This window comes from Phascolarctos cinereus, unplaced genomic scaffold (assembly GCF_003287225.1).
Source record: "Phascolarctos cinereus isolate Bilbo 61053 unplaced genomic scaffold, phaCin_HiC Scaffold_2;HRSCAF=192, whole genome shotgun sequence".
Taxonomy (NCBI): Eukaryota; Metazoa; Chordata; class Mammalia; order Diprotodontia; family Phascolarctidae; genus Phascolarctos; species Phascolarctos cinereus.
Genome location: NW_027555625.1, coordinates 408214063 through 408230040, shown reverse-complemented (window position 1 = coordinate 408230040; position 15978 = coordinate 408214063).

The window sequence follows — 15978 nt, the reverse complement described above, 5'->3', positions numbered from 1 at the left end:
GATATCCCTAAGGTCACGTAGGTAGCAAATAGAAGAGCTGACATTGGAATCTGAGTCCTTAGACTAGACTTCGAATTCCATGGCCTTTCCATTATGTCATATTGCTTCTTACCTTGAAGTTCTAATCATCCTTTCCTGTCACCGAGTTCATTTCATCTTTTCAAACTTTGAGGATGGTGGGGACTTGGTAAGTAAGAACTCTAGCCAAGATAACTTCATTAGATGAGAACATCTCTATTGAATCAAATATCAATCACCCTACCTCGCCCGAAAGTAGCTACCTTGAGCAGGTGAGAAGGCCTCTATTGAATCAAACAGTGGCATTAAAGTAGAGGGGAAAAGTCCTGGATCAGTTTGGAAAAAGTGAAGGCTATTAGATGTATTGATATGGGCTAAGGAGATTTCCCCATGACCTCTGGGTCTTATGTAAAACCACCAAGGTCATTAGCATGCTAGAGGTAGGCTAGCAGTTCCAGCCAAGTTTTTGAGGGGGTTTTGGTAGGCAGCTCCAACCAGAGGAGGATCCTGTGAACTTTGTCTGGGCAGAGGACTTTTGGACTTCTCATTGCAGTCATATACCTGGGTTGCAGCCAAGGACAAATGAGATAAACTGAGAAAAACTCTACAAGGAGCATTGTAGACAACAGAGTAAGCCAAAGGGGAATTTCTCCTGTGGAAGTAAGAAGAATGACTGTTAGAACCCATGAGTCACTCCCCTTGCCACATGCACTGTAAGCTTGAGCCCAACACTCCTTTGACTCTATATGTGAGTGTAGGAAGGGGACAGCCAGGTAGCATGGTGGACAGAGTGCCAGGCCTGGAGTTAGGAAGACTCATCTTCCTGAGACGCTTACTAGCTGTGGGATCATGGGCAAGTCATTTAACCTTGCTTGCCTCAGTTTCCTCATCTGTAAAATGAGCTGGAGATGGAAATGGCAAATCACTCCGGCATCTTTGCCAAGAAAATCCCAAATGGGGTCACAAATAATCAGACAAAACTATAACGACTCAACGTCAAGGACAACTGGTCTCCATAACTTCAAAGTTCAGAGCTGGATCAGAAAGAGTCAAACAACTCTTTCTGGAATGACAAAAATGAGAACATTATAAACTTCTGGGGAAATATTTTGTACCAACTATTCTATACTACCTTAATTACACCTTAATTTAAAAAAATAAGCTAATTGAAGCTGACTGAATAATCTATGTCAATAGATAATCATAAGGGAAAGCAAGCCAGTGGGGGCTCATGACCTACATGTAACATTAGCTACAGAAAGATACTTCCCTACTCTGAAGGGAGATGTAGCAGTCATCCTTTGGAGGCCCAGCCTGCCACTGGGAATGATGTTTGGGAGAATAAGCATAGAGCACGTACTATATAAAGGAGTAAGTCAGAAGAAGATACATGGACACTAGTGAGAAGCAGCATTGGAGAGATTTCAGCTTTATCTATCTCAATAACCCCTGAAAGCATTTATTGTAGGATCACAGGATTTAAAACTGTGTCAAAGAAAATAATCATTATCTGCTAAAAATAATGTTTACTAATTTGTCATTAATCTAAACTCAAGTATTGTCTGGATCTGTCAGGGTCCCCTCATGTTTTCAAATATGTTTCTAATAAAACATTTTGAAGTAACATTTATAGGAATCTTTTATAAGGAAAGGGTCCCAATACGCCGAAACTGAGCTCAGGGTTAATATTTCACTTTATCTAATAGAAAAATGGTTATTTAATCTTGGAGAATGCCCCTTGAAGAGTCATTCTTCCCAAATCCTTCTTGGGCCACTGTCTTTAAGGGCTCTCCCTCCTCTCAGTAGGTCACAGGCAACCTTTTCCCTCTTGGCAATCCTCTAAAGCTGAGGTGTCAAACATGGTGGTTGGTGGTGGGGGGAAATGGCACACGTGGCCCAAGCCAAATTAAAATGTAGTTCCTATCTGATTTAATATGTTAATGTGTTAATAAAGAGGAAAAAAATAAACATGTGTGGTTTTCTAAGTCAATATGAGGCCCACAGGGATCCTTATTATGGTTTGGTGGTCCCCATTTCTATCTCAGCTTATTACCACTACCTTAATGCCTTCAGGGGAAGGTAGAAGGTGGCGGTATTAACTAGAAGAGAGGTATTTCTTCCAAGTTTTACTTACCACTTTTAATTCATTTTCAGGGGGAGGCGTTCTTTTTTTATTTTATTTTATTTTATTTTTTATTTTTAGGCAGTTGGGGTTAAGTGACTTGCCTAGAGTCACACAGCTAGTAAGTGTTAAGTGTTTGATCTGAGGCCGGATTTGAACTCAGGTATTCCTGACTTCAGGCCGGGTGCTCTATCCACTGCACCACCTAGCTGCCCCGGGGGGTGGGGGGAGGGGCATTCTTTTAGTTTTTTTCTTATTTTTATTTTTTACCTTTTATATGTTTTCCTAAAAGAAAGGGATTAGACCTAAGAGAAAAGGGGAGAAAGGATGTTAGTAGAGGGCATTATTATTTTTAGAACTTTGATTAAGAACTGATACCATTTCATTCTTTCAGGTAATCTGAAAAGGACTTCAGAGAAATATTTATTTCTTAATAACTTTCCACTGAACCAAAAAGTTGTTCGTATTATGCTTCTACAACTGAAAAAGACACTCTAGCATAAATCATCTAGGTTGTACAGTCACTGATGTTGATAATGACTACCATTGAATGACCAAGAGAAGCTGGATTATGTTCAGTATTCTCTATTTCATAAAACAAAGATGCACTTAAGGTTCTTCAGAAAGGTGCTGAAATGGAACTCTGGCATTTAAAAAGTTCTTTGTTATTGTCGTTGTTCATCCTTAGTTCAATTGTTTTCTGTTCTGGTCAGAAACTTGGGGGGACTTCTCCTCCCAGAAGGATATTTCAAGGGTAGAGGTGAACTCCAGCGGCACTTTGGCATGGTGGATAGAGCCGGACTTGGCGTTTAGGAGGATCTAGATTCAAATCATGCCTCTGACACTGCCTATGTGACACTGGACCAGTCACCTATTCTCTTTGAACTTCAGGCAACCGGGAGAGAGTTCTCCATATTGCTAAAACCACAGCACTTCAGTTATCTGGAAAGTTCATTTAACAAAGGCAACTCATTCCTGACAATTTCATGGAAAAGAGCTCCAACTCTAATGACATTGCTGATACCTTCCATTTAGAAAAAAAATATTGTGCATTCTTTCAAGGTGGCTTCACATTATTTGTCTCATTTTATCCCTAAATAATTATCTTTGGCAGGAAGGTAAAGTTTAATCAGATCACTTTTTTCTCCCTATTTTACAGAAGAAGAAAAAAAAGAGATTAAGTGACCTTCAGCATAGAGTCAGTAAATCCTAAGTGATATATAGAAGTCACAGAATCAGAAAACAGAGATTTTTAGTTTTGCTTCTGCCATAAAATAGCTATGTGACTTTGGGTGAACGATTTCACTTCTTGGAGGAGACTGAATCCAGGAAACGCTAAAATCCAGTCCAACCCTGGAAAAGCCGTAGAAGCCTAGACTTCTAGAGTTGGTAGGGAACTCAGAGATTTTAAATCCCTTGCTTAGGGGCAGCTAGGTAGTGCAGGGAATAGAGCACTGGCAATGGAGTCAGGAGGACCTGAGTTCATATCGGCACCAGATACTTACTAGGTGTGTGACCTTGGGCAAGTCATTTAACCCTGATTGCCTTCAGATAAAAAAAAAGATATTTGCTTAAAATCACACAGCTAGTTAGAGGCATAGCTGAGATTAGAAAACAAGTCTCCTGCCTCCTAGCTTGTATGTTTTCAATGAACCCTGAGGAAATTTGGATTACCTTTATCATCATCATCATCATCATCCCTAAAATGACCTGGCTTTCTCTGTGACATGCTAGATTTGATGATTCTCATCCATCTGTGGGCTACATAGACCCCAAATGGTACGGCTTTCTCCCCTAACTTCCCTACCTTCCAGGGTTGTTGTGATAATCAAACAAAATAACATGTGAAGCACTTTGTAAATCTTAAAGTGCAATATAAAAATATTATTATTATCACCATCATCAGTATCCAACCACTTACAAGTCACGGCATTACCTTCCTGATGTCCCCGTCCTCTTCAAGAACGAAGGACAAACAACAGCTATCCCCTTTACAGTTAGTCCTTCTACCTCCAACCTCTCTACCTCAATCTCCTTTTCTCCTGCCCTGGAAACACACAAACACCCTACACTGGGCGAAATCTTTTTTTTCTTTTTGATCTAGACTGGTAGTTTCTTAGCGTAATAAATTCCCATTGATGCAGCTCTTTTTGCTAATATATAGCTAGAATTGGATCCCAGGTTCTCAGACTGCAAATCCAGTACCTTTTCATGTCATGTTGCCTCTTATCTGGAAGTTCTAATCATCCTTTTCTTTTATTGAGTGAGTTTTCTATTTTAAAACTCCAAGGAATGTAGGGACTTTGTAAGTAAGGACTCAGGTATGGTTTTGTTGTTGTTTTTGTTCAGTCATTTCAATTATGTCCAACTTCTCATGACCCCATCTGGCATTTCCTTGGCAGAGATATTGGAGTGGTTTGCCATTTCCTTCTCCAGCTCATTTTACAGATGAGAAAAATGAGGCAAAAAAAGGTTAATTGACTTGCCCTAGGTTGCACAGCTTCTGAAATGTCTTAGGCTGGATCTGAACTCAGGAAAATGAGTCTTTCTGACTTCAGACCTATCACTCCACAATACTGTAGCGAGAGTTCAATCAATTCAATGGATAACCTAATGTAAGAAACCCCTTTAATTTGTGTCGGCAGTATGAGGGGCCATGATTTTATCAGTTGATCACACTTTTTTTTTTGGCTAGGCAATGGGGTTAAGTGATTTGCCCAGGGTCACACAGCTAGTAAGTGTTATGTGTCTGAGGCTGGATTTGAACTCAGGTCCTCCTGAATCCAGGGCCGGTACTCTATCCACTGTGCCACCTAGCTGTCCCTACACTTTCACTTAGTAGGTTGATTTCTGGCTCCCTGTGTCTAAAACACTTCATCTCTTGGTGGGAAATGCTCTGGTGACAAGCCTTTCTGAGTTTTTCATGTCTCTCTTTTGGGGACAGTTACTTTTCCCCATGCCAGTATTCCAACCCTTTCCAGCTCAGAAGAACCTGCTAGAACTTAAGTTCTGTTGGCATGGCCCATAGAATCCAGGGTCATATCCATGCCACGATGAGGTATTGGAAGAGGACTTAACAGTTATGAAAGGTAAACAGAGCAAATATTTTTATCCTCATTTTTCTATTTTAAAAAATTTAAAAAAATTTTTTTATTTATTTTTTGTTAGGCCATGGGGTTAAGTGACTTGCCCATGGTCACACAGCTAGTGTTATGTGTCTGAGGCCAGATTTGAACTCAGGTCCTCCTGAATCCAGGGCCGGTGCTCTGTCCACTGTACCACCTAGCTGCCCCTATCCTCATTTTTCGAAAGAGGATATTTGAGGTCCTAGAAACATCTGATACTTACTGTCTTTGTGATCCTGGACTTTCTTCCTCTTTTCTTCTGCAGATTGAGAGAGTTGACCTTGGTGAACTCTGAGGTTCCATCCAGCCCTAGATTTATGATCATATGGTCCTGTGATTTACCCCAAATTACACCCCTGGAAAGCAGCCAAGGAAAGACCCCTAATCCATTGCTCTTCCCGCTACTGTCTGCTGTCTTTCTAGATCTTTTTCCCCCAGGCATTTCTCTGTACACATCTGCCTCACAGGATTTGGAACTGGCAAAGATCTTAGGGATCATCTAGGGTCCAACCCTCACATTTCACAGAGGAGGAAAATGAGGCCCCAGAGAAGTGAATCTCATACCATCTCACATCATCTTGCAAGTGTCTTAGCACTTTTCATTCCTGGGTGAAAAATGGATAAGCTGCTATTTGCCTGAGGGGTGAAATCATGTTGAGAGCTTGTGGCATTGAGAAACAGTTAGGAATCTGAAGAGGGTGAGTTTTCTAAGAAAGAAAGAAAGAACTAAAAAGGAACACACTTCATCATGCATTGCAACGAAGGAGAGTCATCTCAGTTTACTGCCTGGGTGGTGTTTTCCTTGAATTCCAAAAAGACTTGTACTGTACAAATTAGCTACACCCTCTGGAGGTTATCCACAGCTGATCCACCCGGGATCTGGGGTTGTGTCATCAGTGAGTGAACAGTCACTTCCACATGATTTGGGGAGAACAGTCACTCTTTCCTCTGATCTCTCTCTCCCTTTTTTTCAACTCTCTACTCTGTCTGCCATCTTCCATAGGTAAATTATTGACAAGAGAAGTTTGGAGTGAAAAAGCTTCAAGGCTGGAGAACGTTGCTCTAGAATCCTCACTCCTGCCCTGGACCGTTAGCAGTCTCCCATGTCCTTCCTGGACACAGTGCTTCACTCTACCCTTTGTTGTTTTCGTGTAGAGCTGAGAACAAGAACTATTCAAACAGGGTTATAGGAGAGGTCAGTTCAGCTTCTCCTTGAGTAGGTTTCATGTCGGTGACTACAAGAGGGGCTGGTTAGGTCTTTAGAAACCATCGACCACCCGGCTGGAATTTTTTCAGGTCTCTGACCTGCTGGATTCCCCTAGCCAAATCTCTCTCCTCAGAGAGATGGCACAGAATGAATATATATGATCATGGAAGCGTGACTGTGTGATCAGAGTGAGATCACACAGATGACTCCTCAATCCCATGATCTTTGGTTCACTGAGAGACTCTTTTATCATGGTGGGTTTACAGAATCACAGAATTTGAGAGCTGGAAGGGAGAGGCACACAGAATGGAAAGAACGCTCGATGTGAAGTCAAAAGGTCTGACTCTGTTGCTTATCAGTTGTGTGATTTTTGGCAAACCTATTGACTTCTCTGGGCCTCAGTTATTCAGTTGAAGGATTTGACTAGGTAAATTCTAAAGTCACTTCAGATCTAAGTCCCATAATCTGATCTAGTCTGTAATCCCCACATTTTACAGAGGCCCAGACATAGGATATGACTGTCCTAAGAGCAGTCAATGCAGTCGGTAAAGGAGAGAGCTAGGACTCAGACCTTGATATCCAGGTCAGGACTGGGGTCCTTCGTTCTTCCCACTGCATTAGAATAGCTTCTGTTTGAGTCTAGAATCCTTGCATACACAATAATTCTTGGAGGAGGCCCCTTCCTTCTTTAGCATTAGCTTCAAGATCCATGGCATAATGGACAGTAAGCTGGATTTGTATGTAGTCAGTATGACCTGGAGTTTGACTCTTGCCTCAGATTCTAGCTGGATGATACCAGGAAAGTCACTAGCCTTCTCTGTGCCCTAATTTCCTCATTTGTGAAGTGGGAATAATAATAATAGAACTTACCTCACTGGGTTTTTGTGAAGCTCAAATGAGATGATGTATATAAAGTGCTTTGTAAATGTTACTCTTTAAATGTGAACTATTATAATTAGTCACTGACTCTAGAGGACAGATGCACAAGAAAAATGCAGTCTAGTTGGTCCTTTACCTGACCACAGGGCACTTCTCTTTTTGTTGATCTTTTCAGACCAGGCGAATGTCAGCAGGGATTTTTGAAGGGGCTTTAACATTGATTTTCTCAGCTTTTGTGGGTTATGGTCAGATTCCTTTGTAACCTCAACCTTATACTTTCATTTCCTTGGTTTATTTAAAGAAGTTTCTTTTTTTTTTTTTTAAATAGGTGAGGGAGTGTGGAACAGAAAAAGAGAGAGAGAAAAGGAGAGGTAGAGGAGAAGGAGAAGAAGGGAAGGAGAGAGAGAAAGAGAGAGAGAGGAAGAAGCAGAGAGAGGAAGAAGAAGAAGGAGAAGGAGGAGAAGGAGAAGAAGAGAAGGAAGGAAGGAGGAGGAGAGAAAGGAGAGGAGACAACGAAAGGAGGGATGGAATAGAAAAAGAGAAATGGCCCTAAGACTTCTCAGCTGGCAACAATATTAACAGCCAGTGGTTGGGTGGCTGGGTGGGTGGGGGAAGGGGTCATGTGTCTGTGAAGCCATCTCTTTTAGGTGTGGATTATAAAATAATGGATTAAGAGCTAGGAAGGGACCTTGGAGATCCTTTAGTCTAACTCCCACGTTTTACCTAGGCCCAGAGAAGGGAAGCCACAAGCTATTCAGGGTCAGACACAAGTAATAAGTGACAGAGCTGCCATCGGAACCCAGGTCTTCTAACTCCAAATTCAGACCTTTTTCCACTACTAAGTCCTTTTGCATGGCTGAGTCCTCATTAAAAGACTGGCACAAGGTGGTATTTACACTGTGAAGTCGGACACCCCTCTAGGGAGGATTACTACATGCAGTATAAAGCAGTTTACAGCATTTTCCTTTTAAATGCAGGATGTTTTCTGTGCACTTTCTATTTCAATGGCTCCAGAGTGGCTGTTGGGGATGATGGTATGAATTAAAATATTTTCCAAACTTGCTGCAGATTGAATTTCTCGGAAAAGAGGTAAAGGTAAAGCTGAAGCTACAAAGGCCCTTTGTGAACAGCTCCCAGAATGGAAACAAGCTGACATTTTCGTAACATTTCATTTGGGGCAGGATTGGGTTGGGGGTGCTATGGGGGGTCTGGATTTGTGATTTCATCTAGTGGGGGGGGGGAACCAGTGCATAAACCCCTTTCCACTGAAGCAGATGGTCAGCTTCTATGCAATTTACAATATTAAAGAATTGCCTGGGACATTGAGTTGTTAGATGACTTGCCCAGGTCAGAGATGGCCAATATATTTCACAGGTAGGACTTGGACCCGCATTTCCCCTACTTGTTATCCATTATGACCTGGTGCCTTTCTTTAAGTCACAGCCACACCCAAGAACTCAGTGTTACTTTAGCAGGGTCTCTGACTCCTCTACTCAAGCCATTCCATGTGTAGGATGAATCTGGGTGACTGTCCTGGTCCTCCTCCTTTAGGGGATACCTGTTCTACTGTAACCAGGCATCTGAGAAGTGACTCAGGGAACCAGCAGGTAAAGATAAGTAGTGCATGGAGAAGGACATAGAAATAATAACAATAACAATTCCTCTTTTCTATGGCACTGAAGGTTTACAAAATGCCTTCCTCACAACAACCCTGGGAGATGAGTCGTTCAAGGATTATCATCCCTATTTTACAAATGAGGAAACTGGGGCTCAGGGAGATGACCGTGAATTGCCCAAAGTAACAGAACTGGAAGGTTCAGAGTTGGGACTCTGACCCAGATGTGATATATGTCTGTTTCTTTTTTTTTCTTTTTCCTGTGACAACAAGCTGACAGCTGAAGAAGTCTGAGGTTCCCTGGAATAGAAAAGAATCTTCAATTAGGCCCATAAATTCCCCATCCAACTTATGAGATTGCTCTGCCAACCAGCCCATAACAGAGGCAAAGTGGTAGGATTACCTGCCCCGTTTCCTTATAGACACAATTCAGACTACTTCTTAAGGACATTCTAGGTGCTAAGTTAGTGACAGTGTAGTACATTGGGAAGAACAGGGTCTTGAAGTCCAAAGATTGGGGTTTGAGCACGTGTACTCTAGGTGATGCAGTGGATAGAATGTCGGGCCTGGAGTCAGGAAGACTCCTCTTCCTGAGTTCAAATCTGGCTGTAGACACTTACTAGCTGTGTGACCCTGGGAAAGTCACTTAACCCTGTCTGCCTCAGTTTCCTCATCTGTAAAATGATCTGGAAAAGGAAATGGCAAACACTCTTGTATCTCTGCCAAGAAAACCCCAAATGGGTATGATTGAACAACAACTGGCTCCTCTTACCTTATTGTCTTATTGCTCTAAGCCTCAGTTTTCTCATCTTTAAAATAGACATAATACTTATAAGACCAACTCCATCTGGTTGATGTGAGTAAAATGCTCTGTAAATCTTAAAGCGTGAAATAAATGTAAGTCATTGAATTGATGGCATCCCTTTTGTGGAAGGCAACATGGCACAACGAGCACAAAGCTGAGCTGGAGTCAGGGACACCTTTCCTGAAGTGGGATTGTAGCCTAGGTTTCCCTAAGGCCAAGTTCAGCCCTATGTCCCACCTAGAATGATTATCAACTGTGACCCTGAGCAAATCATTCAGCCTTTCTGATCCTCAGTTTCCCCATCTGTAAAATAGAGATAATAATTTTGCCTACTTCTCAGGGTTTTATGAGTATCAAATGTAAAGTGCTTTGCAAAATTTATATAAATATCAGCTACTTTCACTGTGGGCTTCTTCTTCTTTTTCAAGGCTGCCTTTGATATTCCTTTATTCTGATTTTACTAGTTTACTAATATTGTGGAGGAAGGACAGAGGGAGAAAGGGGTCACATCATTTAGACTCATAGACAGGAAGCTAGGTGGTTCAGTGGGTAAAGCAGCAGACCTGCAGTGAGGAAGGCCTAAGTTCAAATCCCACCTCAGATACTATCTCTGTGTGACCCTGGCTAAGTCATTTAACCTGTCTGCCTCAGTTTCTTTATCTGTAAAATGGAGCTAATAAGAGCACCTACCTCTCAGGGTTGTTGTGAGGACCACTTAGCACAGTGCCTGACACATACTAAGTGCTGTATAAAATCTAGTCATTATTATTATAGACAGAATGGACCTTTGAGGTCATAGGATCACAGCTCTAGAGCTAGAAAGAATCTCAGAGGACATTAAGTCCAACACCTTCATTTTAGAGATAAGGAAACTAGGACCCAAAGAGGTCAAAGGGCTTGCCCAACATCACATAGGTAGGAAATGTCAGTCCTTTGTTCTTGAAGAGGACCAATGACATCAGGAGGGTGATGTCTTGACTTGCAAGTGAATTGGATTTAAGTGAGGCTGGGCTATGCAAAGTCACCACCCTCACTGTCTCCTCCAGAGTCAATTAGAGTCCAATAGCAAGGCATAGGTCAGGATGACTGGAGATGGCTAAGAATGTTGGGGGAGACCTTGGCCTTTTTAAACTAGGTCTTTCCCAGGTTTGAGGCAACACACATTCAGTGATTAAAGGCTAGGTAAGAATTAAGGCAAAAGATGGCCTAATTTGCCTTCTCAAAAAACATCACTCTGGGAGGGGAAAACCCTCAGGGTTTCTAGACAGAACAGAAACAATTGCTATTTACACTCACTCAGAGCCATCAAAACCCAGATAATGACCAAGTGAAGCTTGGGCTGGGACTTACCCGAGTGATTTGGATTTATAGGCTTAGTGAAATAGCTCCATTTAAATCCCAATAAGCTTTATCAAAGCCTGATTTTCTAGAGCTACAATTCAAGAAATCATGAATGAAAACCACATGAAACAAAAGGGTCCCAGTTTAAAAAAAAACAAAATCAAAACCAAAAAACAGCAATGATAGAATCAATAGGGAAGAAAAAAAATCTAGCTCCAAGATATCTTGCAAAGTATAAGGGATCCAAATTTATATTATTTTGGACAGAGCACCCACATGTAAGGGTAAGACTCCCCATGTGCATAGAGGGAGAGGAGGAGGAAGGAAAAAAGGAGGGAAAGATGGAAGGAAGGAAGGAAGGACCGAAATAGCAGCATTGCCCAACTGGAACTGGCCAGTTGGGTCCCTAGCTACTACTGCCCACAGATTGTTGTTCATCCTTCATTCTCAAATCCAGCAGCAAGACATACGTCAGGATGAGCAGCAAGAAGTCAAAGGATCACAGACCTAGGGCTGGGATAAACCCCAGTGGGCATCTAGTCTTACTCCATCATTTTACCCATGAAGAGACTGAGGTCCAAGGAAGTCAAGCAACTCTTCTAAGGTCACACCGATAGTAAGCATTACATGTGCAATTTGAACTCACATTTTCTGACTTCAGAGGTAATGCTCCTTCCACTGTACCATGCTATTTCCCTAGGCCTCATGGGACACAAAGGTAGAGTAGCTTAAAATAAAGAATAAAGGTTCCTTACTCCTTCATAATGGTAAATATTTAATAACCAGCTCCCTTCTCTCCCTAAAATGGTACATGACACACTATCAAATTTAATCTGCATTGTTGACATTTTCCCCATCACTTTCTTAACTCTAGACTGACATTCAACAAAACCAGATAAATCAATCCCTGATTTGTAGCATTTGCCTATTTTCTAGCTGTAAATGTTCACACTGAAGATGTAACAATCCATCCTCCAGCACCGCATTGGAGAGGTAGTCAGTAGGCTACATATAAACCAGGGGAGAGGTGTCTGTCTGGAGATTTAGCCAAATCCCTTCAACAAATGCTAGAGGTTCCAGGTCACTATCTCCAGCAAGGGTTCTTAGCCTCTTTTTGGGTCATGGATTCCTCTGGTGTCCTTGAGAGTCTGGTTAAGCCTACAGATGAGTCCTTTCTCAGAATTTTATTTACTTATATATGTGTGTGTATGTGTATGTATATGTGTGTATGTGTGTATATATGCACAATACACATACACACATATATACATACCTACATATATAATCATTGGAGGAAATGATGCTTAATTTCACTTAGAGATTATTGAAAATAGACATGTGATTTTTTCCCCATCTGAGTCAACGACTCCCCTGAAATCTACCCACAGACTACTCAGGGGTCCAAGAGCTCCATAGTGAGAACTCCCAATCTAGAGTCGAGGATCAATGTCCCCACTGTTCAGATAAGGAAACTGTGGTAAAGAGGTGAAACACTTTATCCAAGACTGTTCAATGAGTCAGGATGGGACTTTTGGAGTTATAGTCCAACAGGTTCTTCTAACAACAAAGGTTTGTTATACACAGAGAACTCACTATTCTCTGGGTTAGGAGGGATGAGGACAAAAGAAATGAAGTGGAAGACATTATCCCTGCCCTTGAGGGTTATCCAGATGAGAGACCAAATATGGAGAGAGCCACCTAAGAAGACTTAAGAATCAGGCTCACTAACCTACCCACAACAGCCAAGCCACTGTGAACACTGTGAAACCCTCCTTTCAGGCCTGTGAACTTCAGCATGGAAAAGCATTAGGCCTCCCAGTCTATGTGTTTATCTTTCTTTGTTATGGAAGAAATTTAAGTAGACTGGCTATTACCTCATCACCATTCTCTCCCACCTTCCCCTAGCACTAATTATGAAATGTTCCTTAAGAAAAGGAAAGTCATGTCTGGGCTCACACTCTATGTAAAAATAAAATAAAATGAAAGAATTAGCTCCAGCTTCATGGCCTGGAGTGGTTGTCTTGTCACTTCTCCTAAGAAGAGCAGGAAAAGCAGGGCTGGGCTTGGAAGAAAGGCAGCAACAGTCAGAAGCAACTCAGGGTGGTGCTAGATGAGCTGGGAGTGATTCACCCCTGGGGTTAGGTGACGAGAGCTCTCTGAGTCAGAACTCAGCCAGTGGTTTGGCCCGCTATGGGCTAAAGCCGATAGACTTCTCTCTGCTGGACTTCGGACCACTTGCACAATCATTCCCTGGGCAGGAGAGGCATGGACCCTCATAGAGTAACTCTTACTAAAGGTGGATTCCAACTCTCCCTGATTAATAATAATAATAACAATAACAATAATGCTTTTGACAACTGTATAGCATTTTAGTCTTCTTCCTAACACATACACTTTTGATTGGAGACAAAATATTCTATGTAACTTTGTGCAGTTTCTTCCCCTTTTTGTGTCTTAATTTCCTCATCTGCAAAATAAGGATAAGGTGGGGGGTAGGGAGGGGAAGGTTTAGAGGGTCAAGATCAGGAAGTCTTTACCTGGGGTTTATGAATAGATAAAAAAAGTTCTGTCAACTTGGATGGGAAAAAATGCTTCTTTCTTTTAATATAATTGGTTTCTTTTGTAAGCCTCTATATTCTGCTTTAAATTTAAAAATATTATTCTGAGAAGCAGTCCATCAATTTCACCAGCCCGCCAAGGGAGTCCATGATACCAAAAAAAAAAAAAAAGGCTAAAGACCCCTAGCCTAGGTCTAGACCTAGAAGGGACCTAAGAAACCTTCTAATTCAATACCCTAATTTTACAGATGAGGAAACTGAGGCCCAGGGAGGTTTTGACTTGTCAAAAATTATACAGGCAGCAATTGTAAAAGGTGAGATTTGAATCCAGGAACCCGAGCACCTGTGTGGATTTGCATTGTTTTTCTCTAAAGTCTAATCTCTCCTAGACTTTGAAATCTCTTTTTCATGTTTCAGCAATTTGGATCCAACAAACGCACTGATTAACTGTTGGGAGTGTGAAAGATGAGGTCATACCACATTCTCTTGGGGTTCTACTGTGCCTGGTGTCCTCTGCTTCCCCATGGATCTTCTCAGCCTAACCCACAAAGAGTAAACACGTCGGGACACAGCAATATATGGAACTTTGGCCTTCTTCTCGAGTCACTCAGACTTTTATACAACATGGCAATAACTGCTTCACAGAGTGTAGAGGGTGTGGACTTGGCCTCAGGAGAGAGAGATTTTCTGGAAGGCCAGGTGTTTAGAGGGCAAGTGGCATTAGGCAATCAGTAGGTCTGGGAACTGGGTTGCGGGAGAGGCTGAAACAATACAGTTATGAACAGAACAGTGTTCTATTAGTGTTCTGTAGGGTTCTGATAGTCAGAATCCACAAGATAGACTACAAAGTGATCAGTTACTCTTATATATTCTAATATAGTTCAATTCACATTGATGTAACTTCCATGTAAAGTTGTGAAACTATCATGGTTCATCCTTTTTACACGGATACCCTGTTATGAGAGAAATGCTTATCTCTGTCTCATATTAATAACTAATTATTGAACTAGGACCAAGGTTTTTCCCCCTTTCTATTTCCTCATTCAGAAACCAGCCCTGTAGGTTATTCAGGCAAACTTTGAAGTGCAGGGCTAATAATGAGAGGGAAAGTTCAGGTTCGTTCAGAAGGTGAAGAAATTTTAGTTTAGGTGAATTGACAGATCCTAGCCCATTGTGTTTTCCTCAGACTGGTCTGGGAAAAAGTAAACTCTCGCTTTTATCTAGACTACCTTCGGTGGGGTACTATGGGTACAGATAAGTCTCTTGGACCAAGACTGAGTGATCAGAGTCACTGTCCCTCAGACCCTCATGAGAACAAGCCCACGTCTTATTATAATATTCATTCTCTCATTAACCAATCATGTTGATTACCACTCTCAGAACTATCCATTCTTCCAAGGACATATAGGTTATGAGTGGGTTCCATTTGAGAGTGTCTTTTAATGATTAATAAAATGATTAATTACCCAGAAACTATGTCTCTTAAACTTTTTATACATCACAATAAGAGTATCTTGAATTTATCTGACCGTTCTAGAAAGCAATTTCAAGATATGCTGAGAAAGTATTTAAAGTGTCCATACCCTTTGATCTACAGAAACCACCACTAAGCATAAAACATAACAAAGGAAAAGAAAGGTTGCATATACACTAAAACATTGAGTGAAGAACTTTTTGCAATAGCCAAGAATTGTAAATAGATAGTCATCAATTGGGGAAACTCTGAATATTGTAGAAAAGGACTGTAATGAGCTATTATTTTGTCATAATGAATCTGAAGAATTCAGAGGCATGGGATGACTCATAGGAATTGATGAAAGATGAAGTAAGCAGAACCAGGAAAACAATCTCTCTCTTTCTGTATATACATACATACATACATGTATGTATGTATGTATGTATGCTGTTTGTATGTATGTATGGATGGATGGATATATATAATGACTATAATATAAGTGGAAAGAATATAAAAGAATTCATTGGCTGATGTGTAATGGCCAAACTTGCTCCTGAAGAAGATATTTGAAAATGTGTCTCCTCTCCTTTGCTGAGGTGGGGGATTATGGGCATGAAAGATTGCATATACTGTCAGATTCCAGTGACATGTTGAGTGGTTTTGATGAATTGCTTCTCCTAATGTTTTCTTTTTTAAAGTTTGTAACAAGGGATAACTCACTGGGTAACAGAGGGGTGAGGAAGATATTTGGAAATGAAAGTAATGGAAAATCAGAGTCAATAAAAATTAAAATCAGGAAAAAATGGGGTATTATTACAACCAAGAGAGCAAGAAGGCAGTAGACTGTCGGGC